At 48.9% G+C, this 26,431-nt stretch overlaps 1 protein-coding gene across 11 annotated transcripts in view; it reads left to right on the top strand.

Moving 5' to 3' along the window:
- The first annotated feature begins 9,172 nt into the window (after window positions 1-9,172).
- The window catches only part of ADGRB1 (adhesion G protein-coupled receptor B1), a 366,154-nt gene continuing 348,895 nt past the window's right edge, over window positions 9,173-26,431 (top strand). For all 11 annotated transcript variants that reach the window (XM_043539002.1, XM_043539007.1, XM_043539005.1 and 8 more), the window contains exon 1: window positions 9,173-9,299. The gene's annotated coding sequence lies outside the window, so the exon portion shown is untranslated. The remainder of the gene's footprint in view (window positions 9,300-26,431) is intronic.

Below are 26,431 nucleotides of genomic sequence, written 5' to 3'. Positions count from 1 at the left end.
AGAGGGATCCGCCTGCAGCGGGGGAGGGATTTGCAAGCCGAGCCGCCCCCCCCAGATCGGGGTGAAGGAAGCCGCTGGCCGGGCACCCTGGGGGCGCGGCGCCTGCACGAATCAGCGCTGGGGTGCGTGGGGCCAGGGGTAGGAGAAGGCGGCCGCGGGGGGCCGGGGGCTCTGACTCACGCTGCTCGGGCGTTTGCTGCGGGCAGGACCTGGGGGGGCGGGGGCTGCCCCCGCTGCACGGACTCTGCGGAGCCGCTAATTGCGCCGTGCAATTAATTCAGGCGCCGGCGCACCCCGCCAGCTGCGCGCTCATTGGCGGCTCGGGGGTGTGAAGCCCTGGGCGGGGCCCACGCGGCCCCCACGCCGCCCCGCACACGCGTGGGCCGCCCCACGCGAGACGAGGCCCGCGGCGGCGGCGGGGCGAGCTGCGGGGGAGGCGCTGCAGCCAGGGGCGTCCCTCCCGCCGCGGGCTCTGGGCCGGCTGCGGCGCCAGTGGGCGTGTTACCGGGGGTTTCGGGGGCCCGGGACGTACCCCTCGCCCGCCCCGCGCCGCGGCTGGAAACGTGCCTCCCGTGAGAGCCAGGTGAGCAGAGCAAGGCGGGATTAGGGCGAGCTCCCGGGCAGGACACGAGACGTGACCGCACCAGGCTGCTGCGCTCGGGCATCTGAGTCTGCCTCCAGAATCGGGCCCATCGCGCTTGTAGAGTTATATTAAAAAAAAAAAATCAATCCCATTTGGATTATTCCTTCCCCACCTCCCTCCTGGCCAAGGGCCTCATTCTTGCATCTTCCCCCAGTTGCTTTTTGCACTTCCTGCCTCCCTGTGTAAGGAGACGGGGACTATGGGGGGGAGAGGCTGGGCACACGGGCTTCCTGCCTCAACAAGAAGCATCTGATAGCCCATTAAAGAAAATCCTTTTCTCACGGGGGGGCTGGGGGAGTCTGGGTGTTGAGTCAGACCTTTGACACTTTTAGCATTCACCCATCATATGATTTTAACTTTGGACCATTGTCATGGGGTCATGTAACATCCCAACCCCTAGAGAGTTGCTCATTTTAATTTGCTAGGGAGGTGTATGACGTGATAGGGAGGCAGTGTTGCTGAGAGGTTAAAATGGCACTATGAGACAGAACTGCTGGATTTTCTCCCCCACTCTACAATTTAGTCACCTTGTGGCTTTGGATAAATATCTTGAGGGTTTTTTTTCCCCCTGTCTCAGTTTCCTCCTCTGTAAAATGGGGATAATCCTATTTAACTATAGCACAGGTTCATTGCATGGATAATCCCATTAATGGTTTATACAGTGCTTTGGGATCCTTGGTGAAGGACAGTGTGTAGGTGCAAAGTCTGGGTATGAAGAATAACTACTGTCACCCAGGGCAGGGAGAGAGGATTCCACCTGCTGCATTTTGAGTAGGCTGGAAAGGAACATGACAGCGTCAGAAGAGGCTGGAACTGTGCAGTCAGGTTCATGACATTGTTAAGACTGACGTGGGGTTTTTTTGTTTGTTTGTTTTTTGAATGGCCACTTGGCCATGGAATTGCCATGGGGGCAGGGAGTTAAGCTGGTAAAAATGGCCAACGTTGGTTTAAAACCAAAGCAAACCAAACATCTTCAACAGCTGGAGGAAGGGTCTGAAAACCAGTTAGCCTTGTCAAAAACTGGGCAGATGGCCATCCCAGTTGAGGTACTGTACACAACTGAGCACAACCCTTGCGTGATAAGCCACCTGGCTTATAGGTAATTGGAAATTGTGGAGCAAAATCTTTAGCCAGACATGATGCCAGGCATTAGCAGTGTAAACGCTGTGATACCTGTTGCTGGAGGGAAGATAGAATCGATCAGCGATAAGCTGCAATGCTGTGCCGTAATCCTCTTTAAAAAGGTCACTGGGACCTACACCAGCAGTTCTCCTTCCTCCTGTCCCTCATTGTCAATCTATTGCATCAGTGGAGTTAACACATTAGCTGAATCCCCAGCCCTGCATGGCAGCTGGAATCTGTGCACACGGGTTCGAAAGTCTGAACGAGGACCTTCATGGGCCTTATACCTTCACAGTTTGTACTTGGCATGTTCACCCATACCTCTTCCATCACTACCTGTGCTACACTGCTATTTATATGTGCCCGGGAGCAGTGCAATCGCACCCCTTGCTCATAGTGTAGATGTGGCCATAACGAATAGGCAGTGGCCCTACCAGGTGAACCGGAAGGGGGAACCTCCATAAAGCTTGTCTTGGCTGGAAATTGCTCCATGTATATTTCACACGCATACAAATTTAAGGTGTGGGACCAAACGTCTCTCTCTCTTGATAAACGGCAAGAGTGGGACTGCAGAGTGAATGAATCCCAGACAAATGCTGAATCACCCACTTTGTAAGAAACATAGGAATTGCCAGACTGCATCAGACCTGAGGTCCATCTACTCCAGTATCCTGTCTCCCACAATGGTCAGTACCAGGTGTCTCTCAGGGAGGTGCAAGCAACCTTACGTTAGACAGATGTGGGATGACCTGCCCCCCACATTGTTTCCTCCTAATCTTCTAGTAGTCGGAGACTGGCTTAAGCTCTGAAGCAGGAGGTTTACTTGCTCTTCCATAATTTGTTTGCCTTTGTTATCATCACTTTGGATATTCTTGTTATCTATATACATGTCCAACCACTTTTTGAATCATGCTAAGTTTTTGACTTCCACAACGTCGCTGGCAATGACTTTGACAGGTGATTACGCAGTGTGAAAAAGTATTTTTTTATCTGTTTTGCAGTTGTCTCCTTTCAGTTCCATGGAATGCCCCCTTCTTTTTGTGTTGAGAGACGGGGAGAACAGAAGCCCACGGTTCCTGGAGAATAGGCTCCCTTACGCCTCTTGGTAATAGGACACAGAGTAAAGCTGTGCAAAAACCAGGCACAACTCGCCTGGCTTGAGCTTTCCACAGAGCCCTGCTGATAAGTTTTGCAGTAGCTCTATTACCCAGAATCCGCTCTGGTGTTTGTTACAGTGTTTAGGCAGCTGTTGCACTGTCTGACCACCGGCTGCCAGCTGATCAGTACAGTCGCACTGGTACTTTATGGCCATGTCTTTGTTGTATCTAGGGTTGTCTCTCATCTTATATTTAAAATGTAAGCTCTTGGAGGCAAGGACTGTCTTGTTAGCACAATGGGGCCCTCTAGGCAGTACTGCAATACCAATAAATAGGACCTAAAATGCCAGGGAAGTGTAGAATTTGGGTTAGATGTTGTGGTTATATTCCACCCGCACACCCATCACAGAGAGAAGCAAGATGATGGGGAAAAGGAATGGGGGCTAGCACAGAGGGCAAAGGTTTGAGACAGCTACCCCGTAAGTCTGTATAGCTGACAATATGCTTTCCACTGAAATGCAGCCTGGCCTAGGAAGCATGTGGGAAATGGGGCTCCCAGGGAGTGAGTTGGGGGTGGGTCAGAATCTAGGGAACCGCTGCTGTAAGTGGTATGCTTCTGCTCCTGCACAGAGTAACATCTGCATCAAAATCCCAGATGAGCGGCACTGACTAGCCCAGCACGCTCTGTGACTCCCATCAGAGGTGGATGTGGGAGCCCTAGAAATTGGAGATGGAAAAGCCCTGATAGGTCGCTTCTCCACTCCTCTTCCAGGGCAGGTGGTGGTCCTTAAAGTATATTCCTTGGCATTGTAGCCAGTCTAGTTTCTTGATGAGGCTTCACCACTTCCCTTGGGAGATTATTCCACAGCCTATAGGAGGATTCTCCTGATTGTCATCTTACATTTTCCTTTGCTCATTTTGTGCCATTATCCTTAGGTACCATTAGTACCATAAGCCAGACTGTATTGGGGAACTCAGCTGAGACTTCAGACACAGTTAAACACCTGGCCTTGAAGTACAGATTGGCCCAAATTGTGCATTTACCATCTTCACTGAATTGTGCTGTGAATTGACTGCTGACGTAATTCCTTTGATTTTAGTGGAGTTGCAGCCACTTACACCAGACTGAAATGTGATCCTTGTGACCTATGGGTAGTGTAATACCAAACTGTTTTTGCCTGTGTGGAAACTACTCACCTCTTCCCTTCAAAAACAATAGTAAGGCAGGAAAATGAGAACTGCCAAACTTCATCAGACCAGTGGTCAGTCTAGTCCAGTATCTGGTCTTTGAGAGTAGCCAGTATGAAATGCTTCAATGTTAGGTAGTTAAGACAATACCTGCAGATTGGGCAAACGTCTTCCTAAACCCATATAGTTACAGGTTTGGCTTATTCCCTGAAGCATCAGGGTTTAAAATTCTTCCAAAACATTTCATTTTTAAAAAAAATCCTTACTAACATATTCATGATATTTTTGGTATCCATTTGAATATCCAATATTTATTTTAATCCTGCTAAGCTTTGGGCCTCAATGATTTCTTGTGGCAGGGAGTTCCACAGAACAGTTGTGTGAAAAGATATTTCCCTTTATTAGTTTTAAATATTCAGTCTCTCTGTTGAATGGCATCTAGTTCTTGTTGCCTCATGACACAGGATAAATAGGTGCGACCCAACTGCTATACATAGATTGTAAACTCTTTGGGGCAGGGACTTTCTTTGTGTTGTGTTTGTGCAGTGCCTAGTGCAGTGGAGTTCTGGTCCATAACTGGCTACCCCAGTACAAATTAAAAACATTATCTCCATACAACTCATTATTTCAAATGCCTTTGTCCTGTGGTAGCTACTTTGCAGAAAGGGTTCTTGTGACCAGTTCCCCCTAGAACTGGGGTACCACTGAGGCCTCTAACCCACCAGCCTGGGCTCCCTCTCACCCTGTGCTGCTGTGACAAGCTGCAAAACTCTCCAGCCTGCACTTTCACCAGCATACATACAGGTAGGGACACACCCAGCTGCAGTTTCATGCAGACTCTCTAACCACCAGTTTACCAGCCTAGGACCGAGAACAGTACTGTCCTGTCCTGGTCAAATCTGGCCAGTATATGGATTTAATACCCGGTCCGCCTCTTCCTCAATGTGAAGAGAACAATGTACACGTGGTAACCAACCAGAGTGGTACACATGTGGTAACCAACCAAGTACTCCAGACAAAGCTCACTAGTTTGGATTAAAACATAAAATAAGTTTAACTACAAAAGATAGATTTTAAGTGATTGCAAGTGATAGCAAATAGATCAAAGCAGATTAACTAGTAAATAAACAAAACACAAATTAAGTTTAAGATACTAGAAAGATAGGATATGAACTAGCAAATTCTCACCCTGGCTGATGATACAGGCAGGCTGCAGATTCTTATGGGACAAGATGCACTTGCTTTACAGATTGGAATCCCCAGGTCTTTCATACACAGGCTAGAAATCCCTTTAGCCTAGGTCCAGCACTTCCCCCAGTTCAGTCGCTGTTCCTCAGGTGTCTTCTTGTGTGTGGCGTGAAGAACGACAGATGATGTTACTCCCTGCCTTATATAGCTTTTGCATATGGCAGGAACACTTTGTTTCCAAGCTTGGTTTCCAGACCAGTTTGTTGAAAAATAACATCCCAAGACAGAGACATGTAGTCTGATCACATGTCCTTGTAGAGTCATAGCTGCCATCACTCACAGGCTGTCTGGAGCTTTCTCAGGAGGGCTCACCAGGTGGGAGATGAGCTTCCCCTAAGGCTTATTGTTTTCCCTAATGGCCCATTGCCCTGAATAGGCCCTTCCCCACCCACTCTCTAGACTGAAATCATCTTGTCTAGGGGGATACCCAGATGTAACTACATTTGAAATACAGATACATAGTCAGTATTTATAACTTCAGATACAAAAATGATACATGCCTACAAATAGGATAATCGTATTCAGCAAATCGTAACTTTTTCAATGACACCTCACATGACTTATCATGTGCAAAATACATTATAATTATGCCATAATCATAACATAATATTACTAAGACAGATATGGGGTGCAGTGTCACAACTCTAATTACACCTTCTCCCTCCTTAGTAAGCAGTTCAAGGCTACCATGAAGCACATTGGATCCCTAACCTTCTTTGTCCTGCCACTTTGGGTATGTCTACACTGCACACTCACCCCGGGCTCTGACTTCGGTTTGAGCTTAAGACCTGCTTCCATCCACATACAGATCAGACTGACTCAGGTCAGCAAGAACTCAGGATCTAGGTCGTAGGATCTTGCTAGGAGGGTGGGTCAGAGCCTGAGCCCTGCTGTGACTCGGGTCCAGGCCCTGTCATTTTGCAACGTGGCTGCAGCTCAGACCCAAGTCAGAAGGTCTGAGCAGTGCAGTGCGGACATGTTAGCATGGCTGTGAGGCCCTGGTCCAGCCACTGTAAATCCTGGTTTACAATGGGGCTTGGAAACACTAAGTCCACAAGTGCATGCCCCACAGACATGGGTTTACCATGCAATGTAGTCATACCCTTTGCGTCCATTAGGCCTTGTGGTCTCTGGGCTTTCTCCCTTGGAAGCAGCACCAGATGCCAGCTCCTTTTCTGAAGGACATTGCATTCCCCACAAAGCACTCTGTTTTGCTGATCTGCATCTTCTAATTAAGAATAAAAATCTTTGGGGGAGAGGCGATGGAAGCAGGGGCGGGGGAGAAGAAATAAAAAAAAAAACAAAGTTTGAGAGAGGGTGTGCAATTCATTCTGGGCATGCACAATGCTAATACGCCTTTCCACCTACAGCTGCCCCCTTGCACAGCTCCAGGCCCCGCTCACATGGGGGAATGTCTCAGATGCCTTCGAACCGAGCACTGTCCCTCTGACAGTGAGGAGAAAGGGAGCTTGGAAGCACTTTTCATGTTGGTGTTTGTGGCTCAGCTCCCTCCCTTTCTTCTGTGCAAGCCATGCCATGTAATTAGCAGCCTCACTAGGGGCAGGAGGGGGGAGGGAGAGATCAAAGGGAATGGGGGTGAAACAAGGGGAGAAAGAAAGTCAATGGTGGGAGGATGTTGAGATTGGGGGAAAGGGAAGGAAAGGGAGAGTAAAGGGTGAGGGGGGCAGATGAGACCAGAGAGTAAAATGAAATGGGGGGGGGGCGGAGAAAAGGGGTCTAAGGAGCATGTTGAGGAGGAGGGAGGGAGGGAGTGGACAAATCTGGAGCTGTCATGGCAGGCCCTGCTGCTGACAGTCAGCACCCACTGGAGACTGCAAGGCCAGGCTGCCCCTGGTGGGCTGTCCCTGTAGGGGGGGCCCTGCTTGCTTGTTTGCCTCTCTCTTGCTTGCTCCCATGTCAGGAGGAAGATGCCCTTGTCCTGCCCAGTAGCTAAGGCCCAGGGTGGGTGGCAGGGGAAGTACCTTCTGTTGGGAAAACACAGGTGAAACAGGTCCCTGCCCCAGAGCAAGGGTGGGCAGCAGCCTGGCCGAAGGCCCTTTGCTTTGGTTCCTGTTCAGACTGGCTGCAGAAGAGGGACAGGATCCCTTTCCTCCCCCTGTTCTGAGCTCTGTAGCCTAAAGAGGAGGGCAGCATGTCCTAAGAGCCTGGCAGGATGCTCAGAGAGCTGGAGTCCCCCACCTCCTTACTGCCTCTTTACCCTCCCCGTGTTCGTTATCTTCCCCTCCTCTCTCTCTCTCTGCTTCCCTCTCGTCTCTCCCCTTCTTCCTTCTCTTTCCCCGTGTCTCCGCCTCTCCTCCCTTCATTCACAGGCAGCTCTCTGCCGGGAGGACGCAAGCTTTTCCAGCTTCCTTGCTGGTTAAACTCAAACCACTCCCCGCCCCTCTTTCACGAGGCTGCATCCCAGCCAGCGAGCGCCTGCTTCATCCAAAATGGGACAGGGGCGCAGTTCGGCCGCCTTCCCCCATAACCTGGTCTCCCTCGCTCCACACGTAGCTACATCTGGCGGCTCTGTCCCGTTCCGTGCGCAGGTTGCCGCATGGCAACCCAGCCGTGCACGCAAGGAGGGTTCATCTTTGCTCCTTTCTCCTGCCAGGGGAAACCTCTGTCTGGGGCAAATAAATCCAGGAGCCGGAATCTGAGGGCTTGGCCATCGCCCCCACGGGTAACTTCCAGCCTCTCTCGGCCGGGAAGCGGCAAGGCGTGGCGGCTCGCACTGTATCACACAGCCCGTGCCCCTGGGCCGAGGCAGGGCGCATCTTCTCCCTGGCGAGCGGGGCTGGCTCGCCGGCGAGCTGCCTCGCTTGCATTTCCCAGGCACTTCCCTTGTCTCTGGGGACGCAGCGAGGGAGGGGAATGCTGGCCAGGAGGAGGGAAGGAGACGGCGATGGAGGGAAGCGGGAGAGGAGGCAGGGGACAGGGAGCGCGGGGTCGGAAGGGGAGAGGTGGAGAGCGCAAGGGTGCGCCTATCTGTCCCCCCCCCCTTCCCTCCTCCTGGCGCTCTGCTTCTCTCCATTCCGGCCGCGCTTCTGCCCCCCCACCCCCTTAGCCCCCTCGTGCCTGGAGCTCCCCAGCGTGCGGGAAAGAGCCTCTCCAAAGGGAGCGAGCCTCTGAGGTCCCCGCGCCCCGCCGCGGGCTTCCCCTCTCTCCGCCGGGGCGCTGCGCTCCATCCGATCCGGCTTCGCGCCCAGCCCGGCCTCGCTGCTGCTGTGGCTGCAACCTTCCCGGGGGCTGGGAATTACCTACCTGGGCTCCTCACCACGCTGACACTTGAATGTGGTGATTTATGTGTAAGCAACAGCACACGCAGTAACCACCGCTGCCTCCCGCTTCCCCTTCCCCTCCCGGCTCCCCGGCGGAGCAAAGTTCTCCGGCGAGGCTGCGCTGCCCGGTTCGGGGCGCTCCCTCCGCTCCTGCCGCTCTCCGTCCCTCTCGAGCCCGGCCAGCGGAGCATGTGCCCGGGTCGGGGCTCGGTCTATAGCCGCCTGCTCCAGAGCTCGGTGTGTGTGTGTTTTATCCCTCCCTCTCTGCCAGCCCTGCCTCCCTCCCTCCCTCCCTCCAGCCCTGCCTCCCCCCCCCCCCCACTCTAATGTGTGATCTGGGAGGCTTATAAAAGCCTGATGTAATCCTTAATGCAGCCCCTGGCTACACAGACTGGATCTAGTTTCACAGAGAGGGAGAGCGAGCGAGCGTCTCAGAAGTGGGAATTAAAAAGAGGGAAAGGAAAAAAAAAAAAAGCAGACAGACCCCAGTGGATCTTAACCAACGTCTCTCTCCGGGGAAGACCGTCCTCTCTCTCCACACTGGTGGGAAAGCTACCCTGATCCTTCCTTTAATTTTTTTTTAAAAAGAAGACTTGATTGTCTCAGTGGATCTAATCATTTGTTGGTTTTTAATTGTATTTCCCCCGCTCTGCTGAGGATTCCTTTATTGATTGCTTTCCGCGTTTCTCTCCCAGCCGCCTTCCTGCAGAGACACCAAAGGTATTTTTCTTTTAGTTTTTTTTTTTTAAATCAAAGTTAAATATTTTGAATAAAGGAGAGGGTGGGGAGAGGAAGGAGGGGGGAGGGAAGAGGGCGAGCGAGCCAGAGCGCTGCCTCATTCTCCAGGACTTCACACGCTGCCAAATGTTTGTTTGGTTACCCCTGGATTTGTTGGTGGTTTCCATTTGGAATTGGACAGAAAGGGAGAGCGGGATATAATCTAGAAAGTCCATCAGGTAAGAGGCTTCTTTCTTATTGATGGGGGGCCGGGTGGGAAGAAAGAGAGGGGCACTTCCCCGGCTTGCTATCCTGCTTTGGGTGGAATGTGGGGACTTCTAATCATGGGAAGGGAAGGGAAAAAAGCAGGACCCGAGAATGAGAATCTGAGGTTCCCTTTGAACCAGACCCGGAGATCATGTCAAACCATTCCCCCTCTCCGATACATACTTTCTCCTCCCTTTCAGTTCCAAACCAAAGCTTCCTCCCTTCGATGTGAAGTTTTGGAGCTTTTGTAGGCGCGGGTCCGGTCGGTAACAGAAACCGGCACCGTGGAAAATACTGATGCGCTTAGAAAAAGCGCATGGATGTACGCACAGCCCGGGGAAATGAAGCACCCCTCCATAGGGATGCTTTTGGGGAACGGGGAAAAGGATATGAAAGGGGGGGAAAAAGAAGAGGAAACTAGCACCCTCCAAAGATTTCCACCATGCTGCAAAGCCAAAGTGGTCTAAGCTGCAAAGTAGCATGGGGCTAACTGTTGTTGAGAGGCAGATTTCAGGCTGACATGCCCTATACTGTGTTTAGTCTGCGAGGTTGGAAAACAAAGTGTGTGATGGAATCGCAGTTGTGTTTACTTACAGCGGGAGTGAATTGCCTTTCCGCCCCAGTCTCTCTCTCTCCAGGGGAGTTTTGGTAGCCATCCGTCCCTTCCTTTTTTGTTTTGTTTATCCTCCGCGCACCGCTGCAGGCAATCATTTGAAAAGGCGCAAACCTTTACCGTCCCTGTGTCTCCAGGTCTCCCCCCATCAACACTTTGTCTCACATCTTAGAAAACGATCCTTTAACATAGGTGCAGATCAAAGCTCTCCCCCCTCCTGCCCCCCAGTTCCCAGTGCGGCTGGAGATATTACCTGCTCAGTATTTTAAAACCCAGGCTCGAATTATCCAGCACTGTGAAAAAAGAAGACTCCATCAGGGATACTTAATTACAAGGCACCTTGTTCTAAATCACCCTGTGTGGCAATGAACAGCAGAATTTGTCGGTCTTTCCCTCTCCCCATCCACCTCTTCCTTTTTAAAATATATTTCACTGCGTGACATTCTATGTAGATGACATGATGGAGGTGGATCAACGTACGCTCCAGCCTTCACACATAGATATTTCGGCCAGGCTGTTAGGAAAGAGAAGGCTGAGGATTAATATGTATTTTTCCCAGCAATGTCCAACCGGATTCTGTCCAAGCACCGGATACAAAGAGGCAGGAGCTGTATGAATAATGTCACGGGTTTTCAATAAACTCAGCAAGATCGCTGGTACTTTTTTATTTACTGGAGCGCAGGGAGGCAAATGTATGACTCATGCAGGGTACCACTGCCCAGTTCATGCAAATAGTCCCAGTGAATTAATTGCACCGAGGAACGTGAGTATCAAGGCAAGGTCAAGGAGCCAAAGGGCAGAAAAAATAATAATAACAGAACAGCCCCAACTCTGGCGAGGCTCTTGCTATGCTCAGCTTCAAATTCTCTCGAAATATGTCTCTGGCAAGGTCCAGCGCAGTTGACATGCCTGGCGAGAGGGAAGAGCAAAGCCCACCTTGCTCAGAGGCTAAAACCTGCCTGTGCTAGTAAAGCGATTTTCAGCGCCTGAGATGCAAATGATCTCTGGAAGAAACACCCTGGGAAGGATGCTGTCATTGGACAAACAGGCGGACATTTGGAAGCACTTCGTGCCTGGTAAATGGGTCTCCCCCTTCCTTTCCCTCTCCCTTTACCTGTTGATTATTTCTTTCTTTCTTTGATCTCAATCGGCAGTTGCAGCCTTATTCAATTACCCCAGGTAGGCGGTGGAGTTGATTCTAGCGACTTTAATGAGGGCAGAGCAATGAGGGAATATTGGTAATAATGGGCATAAGCTTTGGCTATTGCGAAAAGAAAATAGATCAGCGGCAAGAGGAGCTTGGAAGCTGCATAAAGATGGGATGGGAGGCAGCCCGGGGATGTAATGGGAACAACCCCCCTCCCGCGTCCAATGTCTATCACATTGATTCCAAATTCACCTCTGTCCTGCAGTTCTTACTCCGGCTTCTCTCTCCGTTCTCGGGACCAACTCCCCCTCGACGCCCCTGGGAGTTGATTTGATCCAATGCCTATAACCGCTTTGCTTCGGATGCTGCTGAAAATCGCAGCGGCTGTAGATGCGGGCAGCTGGGAGGGGGTGTCGATCCGAATGGGGCACGTTTTTCATAATCCTTTGGGAAAGGGGGGGGGGGGAGGAGGCAAGGGGTGAAATGCTTTAAAAATCCAGACCGCTCCCACTGAGTGGTAGGCTCCCAAATGGACAGAGAGAGAGGCTGTACTAACTGTCCTTTGCTCCGGGAGCTGGAGGCGCTGGCAGAGATCTCATTTCACTTTCTAATCAAGGAGCAAGGATTATTTCGCCCCTGCTCGGTGGAGCTCTTCCATTCCGAGTTATCCCGGGGCCAGTGCGCATTATGCCTCCCGAACTGACTTCACTGCGGAGGACGCACTGGAAAGAGCTGAAGGGGGGGAGAGGGGGGAGACACTCCTGGCGCCTGGCCCTTGGCAAATCACCCGCAATTGAGCACTACCTGGGAAACTGAAATAGATGATCCTTCGCAGAATTACAGATCTGCGAGCCTTCCCTTCCCCAGCCAGCCCCCTGGCAGGTTTTGAACAAGGAGATTTGAATCCTCTGGGCTTGTGAGCACTATTGGGGTTGAAATGGCCTGCACGCTTCAAATGGATGTTCAGGGCGAGAGGAAAACGGATGGCTGGATGCATAACAGGTTCCAGTGAAGGCTGAAGTGCCATGGTTATGTATATCTGGTTATGGCTGTGCCTGATTAAGGGCGGTAGCAAATCTTCACAGCGCCACTGTGAGGTAGATAAATATTATCCCTCCCCCCTTGATTTATAAACACGGGGAAACTGAGGCAGAGAGGGTAAATTAGTCGACAGGGATTTGCGCTCCCCAGACGCGTCTGCCCCTCTGATTGGAGGGGGAGAGAGGGGTCCCAGTCCGCTCTCAGAGCTAAAAGCACTTGCCAGGAGCTACCCCCGAGAAAGAGAGAAGCCACCTGCTTTGTAACTCCCTTCCTTTGGTCTCAGCTGGGAGTCTACCCCCCAAGCTTGAGATGAACTGCAAGGCGCCGCTTTGTCTGCCTTCCCCTCTCCTTCCTGAGGTTACTGGCCCCACCATCCAGGCCAACTTCTGCAAGCCCCTTGGAGGGGGGGGGGGCGTTAAATAAAGCTAATAACCCAGCCAAATCTCCCATTTCTAACCCACTTTAGCAAACCCCATCAGAGATTTATCATGGGCAGGGTTAGCTTGAGAAGGATTATTACAGTCCCCTGCGTTTACTAGTTTATCTGGAGCTGTGCAGTAAGAGAGAGAGAGAGAGAGTGTGTGTGTATTTGGTAGGGGGAGGGGAAGAGGCTGTGTAGATCCATTTTTTTCTTTCTTGTTGCAAAGGACCCTGAGCCACAATCGTCCTTGCTGTAACTCAGCTGACTTCAGTGGATTTACACTTTGGCTGGATTTGGCCCTGGATGTTCTTGGGGTCTTTTTGGCTGGATTTAGCTATTCCTGATGACACAGAGTGACAGAGAGATGGCGCTCGCTGCTCAGTTATACTCCACCTGGGGGCCAAGTCTCTCTCTCTCTCTCTTTTAAAGTTAAATACCACTAAAGAATGGGTTCTTTTCCCTGCACTTTAAAAAAGCAGAGAAAGATGATGATGATAGCTGGAAATGCAATAAGTAAGTCTTCAAAACCTCCAGCGAGAGAGACCATATCAAAGGCGATTTAATATTTTTCCTTCTGTCTATAAAACATTTCCTTCCCAATCCAGAGATTTTCCTGATGCTGTTTAATCAACCGCTTCTCCCCCTTCGGCATCGCCTGGGTTTGAACATCAGCCTGTAAAACAGAGAATCTGTTCGGATTCTCCTCCACGGTGAAGAGATGCTGTCTGAATTAAATCCGCTCTGTATGTATAACAGGCTGTGCATAGATTTCATATCCAAGCCAATTAAGTGGGCACGTGTCTGCCCTTTGCCATGGTTTGTGTGTTTACTGTCTCCTTACACCCTCTGATGTCTGATAATAAGATGCTACTTGTGAAATGGTAGCCTGCAGTCAGATGGTGGGGGGTAAGGAGGAAGCATGTTTTAAGTCCACTCTTGCAGAAGCTTACTCACTTGAGTAACTTTACTCACCTAAGTACTCCAGTTACTCATGGGCATAAGTGTTTTGCAGAAATTGGGCCCTTATTTTCTTCATGGGGGATGGATGCTGATGGTGGTAAGGGGGTTAACTGGGTCTTCCTGAGCAAAGCTAAAATCAAATGTATTTTTTTCCCTAAGAAATGCAGGTGTTTTTAGGGTTATTTTTTGTCCTTAGTGTGCAAATGAATTCACCTTCTAACGAGCCCAGCCTATGAAGGCTGAAGTGGGTCTGTTATGAAATACCTGCCTGCCTCTCAGCTTTCGCTGACAAGCCTGTGCCCACCTGTTGCTAGGTATAGGAATGGCTAATTAATTACCTGCAGAAAATCTGCAGTGGTAAACAAATGAACCAAAGCCCGTTTTTGAGTCTGAGCCTGTGTTTCTTGGGCACTCAAACCTCTCCTGTTTGATCTCCAGGGCTGTGCAAGGACTGCAGGGTTTGTGAACACTGGGGGGTGGGTGGGGTCTGACTGGTCCCTTTCTAAAGATACCTTCTCTTAGAAAAACTAAAGTAAACACACTCCAGTGTGGGTCTTAAAAAACAAACAAACAGGAAGAAAAAGCTTTGGCATCTGGCCCGGTGATTTGTAGAGAACAGTCTCTATTGATCGTACTGCATTATATGGAACTAGCACAACATGTCTGCAGACAAAGTGCTGGGTGATATCTGACAGCAGGATGCATCAGCTACCAAGCCCACCAAATATTTATCTATATAAAGCTTTGCTTGTATCAGTTCTGCTCCCTGTGAAAATGTTGCCTTCCATGCTTGTCTGGAGATCCATCTTGGCAGGGGGCGTTTGGCAGGTGGGTGCATGTTTCATTGGGTAGACCAGGCAGCGCTGGAGACTGGGATTGCAGGTTAGTGGGTTAACTGCCAGTCCCTACTGTGTGTGCGGTTAATGTGGGGATAAGTTGATGCACACTGGAATGTGGAGTCTAGCTGAAGGCAAGCACAGCGTGACGGGGAAGGTATCGTTCAAGCTGCCCCTGGACATTGCCCTACCAGTATGATCGACAGTAGCCCTTGCAGTTCTTGAGACCAGTCCGACATTACTGAAATCAATTGCAATTTTTTGCCCTTAACTTCAGTGGGAGCAGGATCCTGAGCCACCACCACCCTGGTCTGCAGCAGCCCTTGCTTTCCCAGTCCTGGGGCACTACACAGCTCTGGCAAAGCCATTGCAATTCTGATTGGTAGCATCTTCTACTCTTTCAGTAGTGGATGTCCCAGTCACAGCTCTTCTTAACAACACCTCTTAACTGTCTTGCATTAGTCCCTGCTATTCCAGTATGGAGCTCCTCCTGCACAGGGTACGCTAACAGTACCAGCATATTAAAGGTTGCATGGTGGTCCAGAGGTGCGGAGAAGCATTCATGTGTGGCTAGGCTGAGACCACCAAATTCTCTTCACAGGTCCTTTGAACAAAAATCTTTACTGTCCTGAGCTGAGTGAAACCATGTTATGGGTTGAGTTAAAACCTTGGTCAAACTGATGTGAGAACACACCCTTTGTTTAAGATAGGTAAAAGGGATGGTTAGGGGAACACACCTAAAACAAGATCTGATAGAGTCTGTCCAGTAACTAGCACCCTGTGGGCGGTGTGTGTGTGGCCAGTGGATATTGTGACCAGGCATATGTGTGAGAGAGAACACACAAAAAGTGGGATCAGAGAGAGAGAGGCAAGAAAGCCAAAGAGTAGCCTGTGAGCATGGTGTGACCCCGGGAAAAGCTAGAGAGCTTTTGGGGCTGTTGACTAAAGAGGCTTGGGGCTGTAAGCTAGGAAATTGCTCCTTTTGTTCTTGATTCCTTCTGCATTCGGAGAAGCAGGACTCTGTACATTCCTTGTAAATAAACAAAGTGGTATCAAAGAGAATACCTGTCTCCATCAATTCCTACTTCCAACCTGAGCATCCCCAGGAACCTGAAATGTGATTAGTCACTCAGATCAAAACAGGGGGCAACGTTACGATGGAAGGCTGTGTCAAACTCTGTTCTTCCTCCTCTCTTTCATGTATGCTGTGTTATAGATGACTGCTTAAAACCACAGTGAGAGGTATACTTGGAATTTTATAAAATACATATAAGAGAGAATTAGAAATAAATTACGTCCCTTCAGACAGTCCATTCATCACTGTGTCTTGGTCTTGCAAATTACTTACAGACAGTCTAAGAGCAAGGGGTTTTGTATTAGTTTGATTACGCTGAGATAACATTTCGTGTTGCTCCAGGAAGCCCTCAGAAAATAAAAAAAAGAGGTAATATTTTAAATCAGAGGACTGCTTCATTGATGACTCCATTTCCCAAGACACACATCACTGCCTCCTTTATGGAAATTTAAATTGGTTACCTCTGTCGGAGAACATGAGAGATCATTTGCTGATTTTATTTTTTTTTTTTGGTTGGAGTGAGTTTTCTCTCCCCCCGCTTTGTGTTTTCAAAATTAAACCAGAGGGAGGTTTTTTTCTTTTTCACGATCTACCTTCTGTAAAATGCCTTCAGAAGCTTTGATTAGGAAGTGGCCAGCTGACCTGAAATTAGCCATAGAGATCCTGAGCTATGTTCTGTGTGAAGTCATGCTGGATCTATGGGGCAGCATAGCATGAAAGATGAAAATAGTGTTTGGAGGAAGATTAAATACAGCGCTCTTGAGAGGAAATTGTACTGTTTCCTGCCAGCCCACCAATATGAACATTTGGTGTGACTAATCTCCACCATTTCCAATAGGACCATGCTTGGGGGTGGAAAAGCCCCACATGGTGAGACGTAACATTCCACTGTAGGTACTGAAGTGCTTACTATATGGGCACCACGCTCACAGCATAAGGAAAACACTGAACCTGTTAGAGTAGAATGTCTATTCTAGACAGAGGTCCAGAACCGGGGCACTGACTTCACTAGAGTTACGCCATGGATGGATTTGGCCCAAGAAGTTGACCGGAGCTCTAGGAACATAAAGTCATAGAGTTTAAGGTCAGAAGGGACCACCGGATCATCTAGTCTGGCCTCCTGTATCTCACAGGCTACCATCCCCACCCAGCACCCACACACTAAATCAGACAACGGAAGTAAGACCAAAGTATTACAGCTCACAGGATACTAGATTGTGTGCCAACGACTCCTGCAATAACAGGGAAATGATTAAGTGAGATATACCTAGGTAGTCCTGGCAAGCGACCCACACCTAGATGCTGCAGAAGCAGGAGATAAATCCCCAAGGTCACTGACAATCTGACCTGGGGGCAAATTCCTTCCTGACCCTACGTATGGCGATCAGTTAGAGCCCGGGGAAGTGAGCATCAGGAATTATGAAGCAACAGCTCTGCACTCTGTCTGCATGCAGTTGTAGATATTGTGGCCAAGCTATTTTTCTGAAATGTTTCTATGTTAAGCTAGGGTTGGAAGGCATCTCTCATGTCATCTAATTCATACTCCAGTGATAAGCATTACACGATTCCTGTCCATGCACTTCTCCCTTCTGTGCAGTCATCTGGTCTCTGCTCCTGCTGTCAGATTGTCCTTTGCTGACTGGAAATTCATCCTCATTTTCAAGATAAACTCGGCTGTGTGACCTTGTCCGTGGCTGTTGCCCCTGGCTCCTTATTTTGCTCTTGTTGTAGATAGAGTCCTTTCCATCCCAACAGTGTTACTCTTTACATATTTTAGAGACCGTTATCATGCTTCCCCCTTTAACTGTCATTGATATGGGGGACAGCGAGGTCTCCTTGCTTAGACCACAGGGCAGGGAGTTGAGAGACCTGGGTTCTCGTTCCAGGTATGGAGCTGACTTTCTCTGTGCAGTTAGGTTGGCCACTTAAGCCTACGCTTTCCAAAGCATCCACTAGCTTTGGGTGCCAATTCTGAGAGTCACCCAGGGCCTGATGGTCAGAGATGCTGAGTGCCCATTGAAGTCAAATGGCATTGTAGGTACGCAGAATCTCTGAAAATCAGGGGGCACAGATTGGGAGCCCAAAAATTGAGGTGGCCCAAATCAGTGGACACTTAATTTAGGCCCTGGCCTCTTTGTGCATCAGTTTCTCCACCTGTAAAATGGGGATTGTGGGCTAAATTCTTCCTTAATATAACTCCATTTACCTTGCTAGAGTCACACCAGGGATGAATTTGTCCAAATGATACTTTATCCCCTTTGAGATCCTCAGATGAAAGGCACCACACTAACACAAAGCATGAATTTACTTTATGGCATTAGCGTGCACCCCTTCGCCTTTCCTCGTGAGTCCTGTTCGCTCACGCTCTCTCAACCTGTATCATGATACTTCTTTATAAAAGCTAAGACCCTAGGACTGGGCCCATTACTGCATGTGCTAGCTGCCCTTCCCCTGCCTTCTAGACTGGCCCAGTATAACCCTTTTCGTAGTGAAAGCAGTCTCACTGGGTAATCATTTGACCCAACTCTATACTTTGGCTGATAGCCCACACCCTTTGTCTCTGCAGATGACTCAGGCAGGGATGGGAGTCAGTTTCAAGCTCCCTTATTTAGCAACAGTGTCCTTTCTTTGAAATGTACATCCATTGGTTGCTGGCACATGCATTTCCCTCATCAGGTCAGTATAACTTCCAAAGGAAATTTGTTCTGATGGGCTCACTTATGTCGAAAGCCCTGTTGATGGATTGATTGATTGATTTTCTGCATAGGTTTGTTCGTTATACGGGTCAGTTATTCATTAGATGTTGCCTTCGGGTGCTTGGGATTTATGGTTGCCACCATGCAAAGTTTGAATAAATCGTCATGCTCCTAAGCTGACCCTTTGAGTCTGTTTCTGTACCAAGCATGTGTCTTTTAAGAATATTTGCCTATTCCTGAAATGCCCTGCTAATTCCATTGCACCATTCCACGCTGACTAGCAATTCCAAGCCATTGCATGAGCGCACTCAGAGTGCTGCCCAAAGGCACATTATTGTCCCAAAGATACCTGACGTGCACGGTCTTGTCATTTCAGTGATAAATTTTTTTTCTCCGTCACCCCAATTAAGCATCTGGAAATGGGAAAGGGAAGCTTGAAAAACCTTTAATCAAGCACCAATGGGGAAGAGAAATCTGATTTTAAGTAGCTGCACTGATGCCTAGAGCATTAAAGAGCTTGCCCTGCTAATCTTTACTTTTCATATATTGTTCTACAATCAAATCAGTCCTATTGAGCTGAACCGTGGGTTAATTGCTGATGGAAAACTCTTAGTGTCTGTGTTCAGGAAGAAGGGAATGGAGGGAGTGTGTAGGCTTGTGGAGTTCGCTGCAAGCTAACCACATGTGGGAAAATGTAGGAGGGCCCCGATTCCCGCACATGCCTTAGCCAGTGTAGCAAGACAGGAAGGGGCAAGCACAGGATCCAGAGATTCACGGGGGGAGAGGGGAAGAATAATCACATTGGACAAATACTTAGACACCAGTTATATTTTAGGGCCTATATGGGATGATGTGTAACGACAGTGATTCTTGCTCCTGTGAAATGGGTTGAACTGAACTCTGTATTAAGGTTTGGAAGGGAATTGTGGCTGAGTCCTCATGAGTTGTTCCTCTGATGCACCCAGCGGGGACAGCGTGTCCATTGGGACCCTGTAGTGTAGTCAGCAGGCCATGCCAGGACTGTGAAGTCCAGGTCAGTAATAAATACTGAGCACAGACAGTTAATCTGTGTCCAGAACATTTTAATAGCTAAAGACAATTTAAAAAAAAATCCCGTATACCTTGTACTGGCCCAAGGGCTCCTGCCAATTTTGTGCATTTTTAAAAATGGTATTGGTTAGCAAGATAGTCCAGAATTTCCGATTCTTAAAAAAAAGACATTTTTGCTGTTGGCAGAACAGATGTTTGTGATCTGAACCAGGGGGTAGCAGGAGACAGGCCCTGCAGGGGGTTATGGGAAATCCCAGTGCAATGTCCGTTAGCCTTGGGAGTCAATTAAGCAAAATAAAAAGTAAGGCTAAAATATCAGGAAGGGCTTCGTAGCAGCGAGGTGATGATTGTTGTTGCGTAAGTTTCTAAAGCATCCCTCGCTGCAGTAGCTGGACAAGTGCATGGAATGGCCCCTGGCACCATTCTGGCTCCCACCCGGAGTGGGCTGGAAACTTTGAACATGGAAAAATCAGGAGAAGAATGTTAAGGAATATTTGTGGTGATGCCTGTTCCCATGTTTCCAAATAGCTCTGCTCTGCACACTCAGATGGGTTGCGTTGAGTGACCCAGCTCATCCCGTTGGGGAATACCTGAGTGAAGAAGTAGCTTTTGTATCCAGCCTGGAGATGGCTCAGAGTCCTGGTCTGAGTTGCTCCATGGCCTCAGGCCCTCCGCTGAGAGAGCTCCAGTCTTGGCAAGGAGTAATGTGGGCTCTGCTGGCTAAGTGTCCTGTTTGGATGCAGCTACCATGCTGAGCTTCCCAGCTGGGTCCAAGCACATTAGGGCCGTATGAATGATGACCAGGAGGTCTGTAAGCCATTTAAGGTGACTTGAAGACAATCCTAGGGCAGTGGTTCTCAAGCTGTGGGCCGCGGACCTCCTGGGAGTCCACAGACTGTCTAAGATTTCCAAAGGGGTCTGCACTTCCATTCAGAGTTTTTAAGGGGTCCATAAATGAAAAAAAGGTTGAAAACTGCTGGACTAGGGAACACAGTGTAAGGAAGAATCCTTCATGGACCCTTGTGGGACTGACTAGCCACCGGGTCTGTTCCGTCTGTAACCATTCTTGTTCTGTGAGCATCTTTCGCTGGCTGCAGGCTTTGATCTGCGAGGCTTATTGACCAGGGTTCTATTAGAAGGAAGGAAGTCTGGTGGGTGATCACTTAGATGCCCATCTTCAGTCCCTCCCAGTAAAGCTGCAGAACAACGAAGCTGGCAGGAATGGCTCCTGAGAGCACTGCACGGTTCTGGATGGAGAGGGCTGCACCGCATGACCTTACAAGACAGCCCAGCCCTCTCCCCTGTAATGCAGATTCTGCTCGCTTTGCATTGGGAATATGTCGTCACCTTCTCCTTGAGACCTGCCTTGGGGAAAAAGTCTATGGGTCCATCCATATCTTTCCACCCATCTAGGTCTTAGACTAATCCTGCCCTCAACAGCGGTCATTAACACAGGCTTCAGAGTCCTTGCTCTACAATATTAATGCACCTGGCCTGATTGTGTAACGTTTCACCTGTGGTGGGGAGTCTGTTCCCTACTGCGGCTGGCAATCACTGTACACCCTACATCTCTCTCCTGAATTCCTTCCCTGAGCTCCATGTTCTCCTTGCTTATACCAAGACTAAATAGCTAGGCTTGGCTCAGGGGGTATTTGCAGGGGCTGTGAGAAGGGAGATTCCAACCCCATCAGCTGTGCCCTAACTAGTGCAGACTTGGGGAAGCCCCTTCTTCCCCAGCTCTGTGGGGCTAATGGCTGGTGGATCCACCAACATCAGCTTTGATCCTGCAGCGTGTGAGTTTGGTGGAGCTGCTGCAAGCTGGGGCTCTGCACTTTCAGGGTGTTCAGACACTCAGCACTGGATCCAGAAGCCTGCCTGCCCGTCACCCTGGGCAGCAGCTCCACACTGGTTACTGATTGCACAGGGACACTGTGCCCTCCACCTCTGCTGAAGAGTAAGCTGGGATGCCAGCCGTTAGCTGGGAGAGGGCTGCAGAATCTCTAGGTCCTTCCCTATAGAAGTAATTGGCTGTACGTTGGGGGGAACGACTGGGCAATCTCACCAGTTTCTCATTATGGCCCCAGTCTAACCAGTAGCTGTAACAATCTCTGCGCATTGTGCCAGAGCAGCAGGCAGGAAGATCAGGGAGAGGGAAGGAGGGGGAGGCAGAGGACAGGTGAGTGATTTCCTGTCATTCTGATGCAGAAAAATAAGGGGAATGATTATTCAACAAGTGTCGACGGAAGACGGAAAATGAGACAGCGTTCGCTATTGTTGGTGATTTGCTAGGCTCGGGCTGATTAGAAGCACAAACACCTGCAAACAGATGCTATCCTCACCCGGGGTACTCGAGCTCTGCTTGACTTCCGGTAGTGCTATCCTGGTGGATGCCATGCCTTGGAGCGAAGGTCTTAGTGTAGATCACAGCAGACAAGAGAGACACCCGTATCTAGCTCAGGGGACTTGACAACATACAAGTCTCCACTGTGGTTCTTCCTACAAGATTAACTTGGGGGTGACAGGTCCAGGTGGCCTGTGACTAATACTGGCCTATAGCCCAGTCATGGACTCTACTCATTGGGCCAGGACTGTGCTTATCGAGCCTTGCAGCCATTCCACCTTGAATTTTGAGCTTGACGGAGCTCGCAAGCTAAGAGGGGCTGTGCTTGGTTAGACTTTGGATGAGCCTTCCAGGGAAAATTCCAGGGTACCCCAGGAACTTGTGCTGGTGATACAGTAGCTGGAGCTCCGCTTTCTCAGAGCCAGCACGGACCAATGCCCCAGCATGGGGCAAGGCATATTGCACTGCTTGAGAGGTGTTGTATTTTGGACTGCTCCCCTTGTCAAGGTCCCAAGATACTTTGGGGGAGAGCAGCTGTATTGGCCATGGCATGAGGCCATATTCCAGTTTGGGTCATTGCAGTTTCCTGACCTAAAATTTCCCCAGCGGTTTCAGTTGGACACAGTATTTTTTTTCATGTTCTGTCCTAAAACTGTTGTGCAGAAGGAAATATTGCCTAGTGGTAAAGCACAGAATCAAAATTAGGGACACTGATGTGATCTTCCCAGCTCTGGCACAGGCTTCCCTGTGTGACCTTGGGAAAGTCACTTACCCTCTCCAAGTCTCATTGGTGAAATAGGTGTTACAACAGTTACCTCACGGGGGTAAGACTTTAATGTCTATAAAGCACATGCAGACTCTTAGCTAGAAGATTCGGATGATGTCTATTGCAGTGATCTGTAGGGGTGGTACCCCATTGTGCTAAGCGCTGTACACACACAGAGTAAGAGACGGTCCCTGCTCCAAAGATCTCACAGTGTAAACTAACAAGACAGGCAAAGAATGAGAGGGGAAACAGAGAGGCAAGACACTTGCCCAAGTAATAATAATTAATAACTAGCTCTGAAGTCTACCAAGGAAAAGCACGATATACAAGTTCCACAATTTCAAAGGTGGCCAGTATCATTGTCCCTGTTTCACAGAAGGGGAAACTAAGGCAAAGTGAGTTGCCCAAGGTCACCCAGCGATAGAGCTGGGAATAGAGCCCAGGTGTCCCGAGTCAACCCAGCATCCTGTTCTTTGGCCGGTGCTAGTTCTCAAGCAGCCATGGTAGGAAGGTTCTACAGGAGTGCCAATTGTCATTATTTATAATTACTACTGGGTAGTGTTTAACAGCTGCTACGTTCCACTCCAGAAGTGGCTGAATTTCCACATGTAGTCAAGAGATCCCTCTCTACATAAGATTTATAAAACGCAAGCGGCATGATGCGCATGCACCGCTCTAGCGTGACTGAGTTGGTAAAACCCAAATCTCCCACCTTCAGTCACAACCCAAACACCCTGTTCGTTTCCCATTTAATGCTGGCTGTATTAAAGGCTCCCTGTGGCTTTATTTTATCACTAAGCCCTTTTGAAGTTGTTGAGTAGAAGGTATAATCTGCCTTGGAAGTTATTTGTAGATGGGGGGGGGGAATCAGTCTTTCTGGTGAAAATGGCAGAAGTGGGAGGTTGTGAATTAATGATGCTATTCAGCAAGGTTTTCCAAAACTTGCATCCTTCATGACACATAGGCCATCCTGCCACTCGGGCACCCTTTTTAGAAGAGTGTAGCTTTGTGTTAAAACTCCTTGGCAATAGAGATTGGGAGGGCACCACAGGAGGGGTTTGTAGGGCTTAAATTGGTGCAAAACTGGCAAGACAGGGCTCAGGTCACTCGAGTAGTTCCGTCAGTCTGCCCTAAACTGGAGATCTGAGAGGAGGAATATATTATGGGTTATATTGACCTGAGAGATCTGGATTCTATTGTTCTGCCCTTTATAGGAGGTCAGGGTAGATGATCACAATGGTCCCTTCTGTCCTTGGAATCTCTGAATTTATCTCTGAATTCTTGGCTTTGCTACAGGCATTTAAAAACAAACAGGAAGTATTTTTTCACACAACTCACAGTCAACCTGTGGAACTCTTTGCCAGAGGATGTTGTGAAGGCCAAGACTATAAGAGCGATCAAAAAAGAACTAGATAAATTCATGGAGGATAGGTCCATCAATGGCTATTAGCCACGGTGGGCAGGGATGGTGTCCTTAGCCTCTGTTTGCCAGAAGCTGGGAATGGGCAACAGGGGATGGATCACTTGTTCTGTTCATTCCCTCTGGGGCACTTGGCCTTGGCCACTGTCAGAAGACAGGATACTGGGGTAGATGGACCTTTTGGTCTGACCCAGTCTGGCCATTCTTATGTTCATTCTGTGTCACTTTGGGCAGTCACTTAATCTCACTATGCCTTAGTTTCTCCTCTGAAAACAATGCTAATGATGCTGGCTTTCTCCCACCTTTTGTCTTGTCTTGTGGCAAGAGCCCTCTCTTACAATATGTGTGTACAGCACCCAGCTGTATGAGGCCTGGCTCTCAGCTGGGGCTTCTCCACATTACCGTCATACAAATAACAATGAGGGCAGAGCCAACACCTGCCTCTGAGCCACTTTGGCTGATGATCAGTCTCTGGGCAGTCCAGAGTAGCCCAAGTGTGGAAATCCAGTGGTGGTTTCAGTGCTTGGAGGGAACCAAGAAACTGGTTTTGCATACATCTGAATTTTTTTTGCCTTTCAGATGTTATTTATGTGGTCCACCACAAGCACAGTATAGCAGCGGGTATTTGAGTGTTATGAAACATCTCATGTAAAGAACCAGAAATTTGTAAAAGCCCCCAAACTGATGTTCCTGTCTGGACGTGCCAGGTAGTAGGAGCTGAGTAGTGGAGAAAATCTGCATTGGGTGAGAGTAACCACAGTACATTGTGCCCGCTGATCTTTGAGAACAATGTTCAGACATAGTCCATCCCCTTTCTTTATTTTAAGAAGTCCCTGTCTGAGGCTGTGAAAATGGTGAAACCTCCGCTGAAAATACTTGTCTTCTGGCCAAAAATAAAGATCTAATCTTTATAAATCTGGATGACTCCAAATGAGTTTGGGCAAAGTCCCTATGATTCTGAGGGCTGCTGTGGCGTGTAGAGACCCCGATCCAGGGAACTATAGAATCACTTATTTTTGTAATTTTTTTAATCTTCATTTTTTTCCAGGTGTGACTCTATTGCTGGTGAAAGGTTCCAGAGTCTCTGGAGACTCTGCTTAGACTCCACTGAGAGTCAGGAGAGCTAGGTTCTATTTTCTGCCTGGAATAGGCATGTTTGGTGAGTGGCCTTGGGCAAGTCACTTTCTGTGCCTCAGTTTCCCCTCCCACTCCTCCTCTTGTCTATTTTGATTTTAAACTCGGGGACAGGTGATGCCTCTTCTTGTATGGTTATATATTACCTACTAGAGGGCAGCCCTGATATCAGCAGTGCTACAGTTAGGCAAAGAAAATAATAACAAACAGTGAGTGTGGCTGAAAAGGGCCGAGCCAGAACAAGAGAGTCTGTAATATCATATCATCTGGGTAGCAAGAGCTAGAGGTAATATTCCAAGAACACCTCGTGGGGCGCTGCCTGGTAGATCATCTGGAATCTGCCAAATAGTGAGCTATTTACCATAAGGGATGTGCATTTGGAAGCTTGCCCCAGTGCTAGTTTAGTACAGTATGCCGCATTATTGCGTGTGAAATAACTAATGCATCTCTGATGCAAGTCTTGGCCAAGAGAGCATGTATGCCTGGATTGATTCTCACCAAAGGATGGGGCACGTGGCTAGCAGGATGAAGTCCACTGACGTATGTGGGCACTAGCTTTGGAGAAAATGCAATGCGTGACAGTACTCCCTTTGTCCAAGCTTGTAATGATTTGCATTGGCTGGAAAGGGTCTTCTTGCGCCTGCCTTTTAACCGTTTCTAAGCAGCAAACAGGGAAACCGAGTCACTGAATTACCTCTGCATCTGTTTAATCTATAGCTCAGGGCCTGATTTTATTATTCCCCATTGTGCTGGCTGGCGTTGTACCTTCTCACATAAGGGCTGGATATGACCCTGTGTTTATTACGTTTCACTGTGTTACCTGGAGCCTTGCATTTCATTCTCCTTTAGGCATGTGGTCTGTGTCCATCAGTCCAAGCCTATAGTATATCTGAGCAGAGTGGAGTCCTCTGCTTGATTCTGGTGTCCTGGCTGGATTCTGATGCTGGTAATTGTATGCTGCTGACCCGAGTAACTGAGACCATTATTCTTCACTTACCCTCCTTAAAACTCTGGCGTTGTGTTACTGGCACAGAATGCCACCCCAGAGGTGACCTTCTCAGCAGTTGGTGAATAACTCTGATCAGAAAAAGTCTGATTGTTCTGGATGAAATTTGGTCTGTAAAAATAAGAGGCTAGATCCTTGGGTCCTTGATGACTCCTTTGAGCCGCTCTATTAGCACAAAGGGACCTTAAAATGGGTTTATCCAGCTACCTGAGTGTCTCCTTTCCTAGCCCTTGAGTAGGGTTTTTTCCTTAGGGGAAAGGATAAGCCTAGATCTTCTGGCTGCCAGAATGGCCCCAGGGAACAGTGGGCAGCCAGCTACATCTTAGGGCAGTCCCAGTGCCAGGGACCCACAAAGGAACTAT

The sequence above is a fragment of the Chelonia mydas genome, chromosome 2, assembly GCF_015237465.2.
Source record: "Chelonia mydas isolate rCheMyd1 chromosome 2, rCheMyd1.pri.v2, whole genome shotgun sequence".
In the NCBI taxonomy this organism is placed as follows: domain Eukaryota; kingdom Metazoa; phylum Chordata; order Testudines; family Cheloniidae; genus Chelonia; species Chelonia mydas.
Note: the sequence above shows the minus strand (reverse complement) of the source record. Positions and strands in the feature narration are given on the sequence as shown.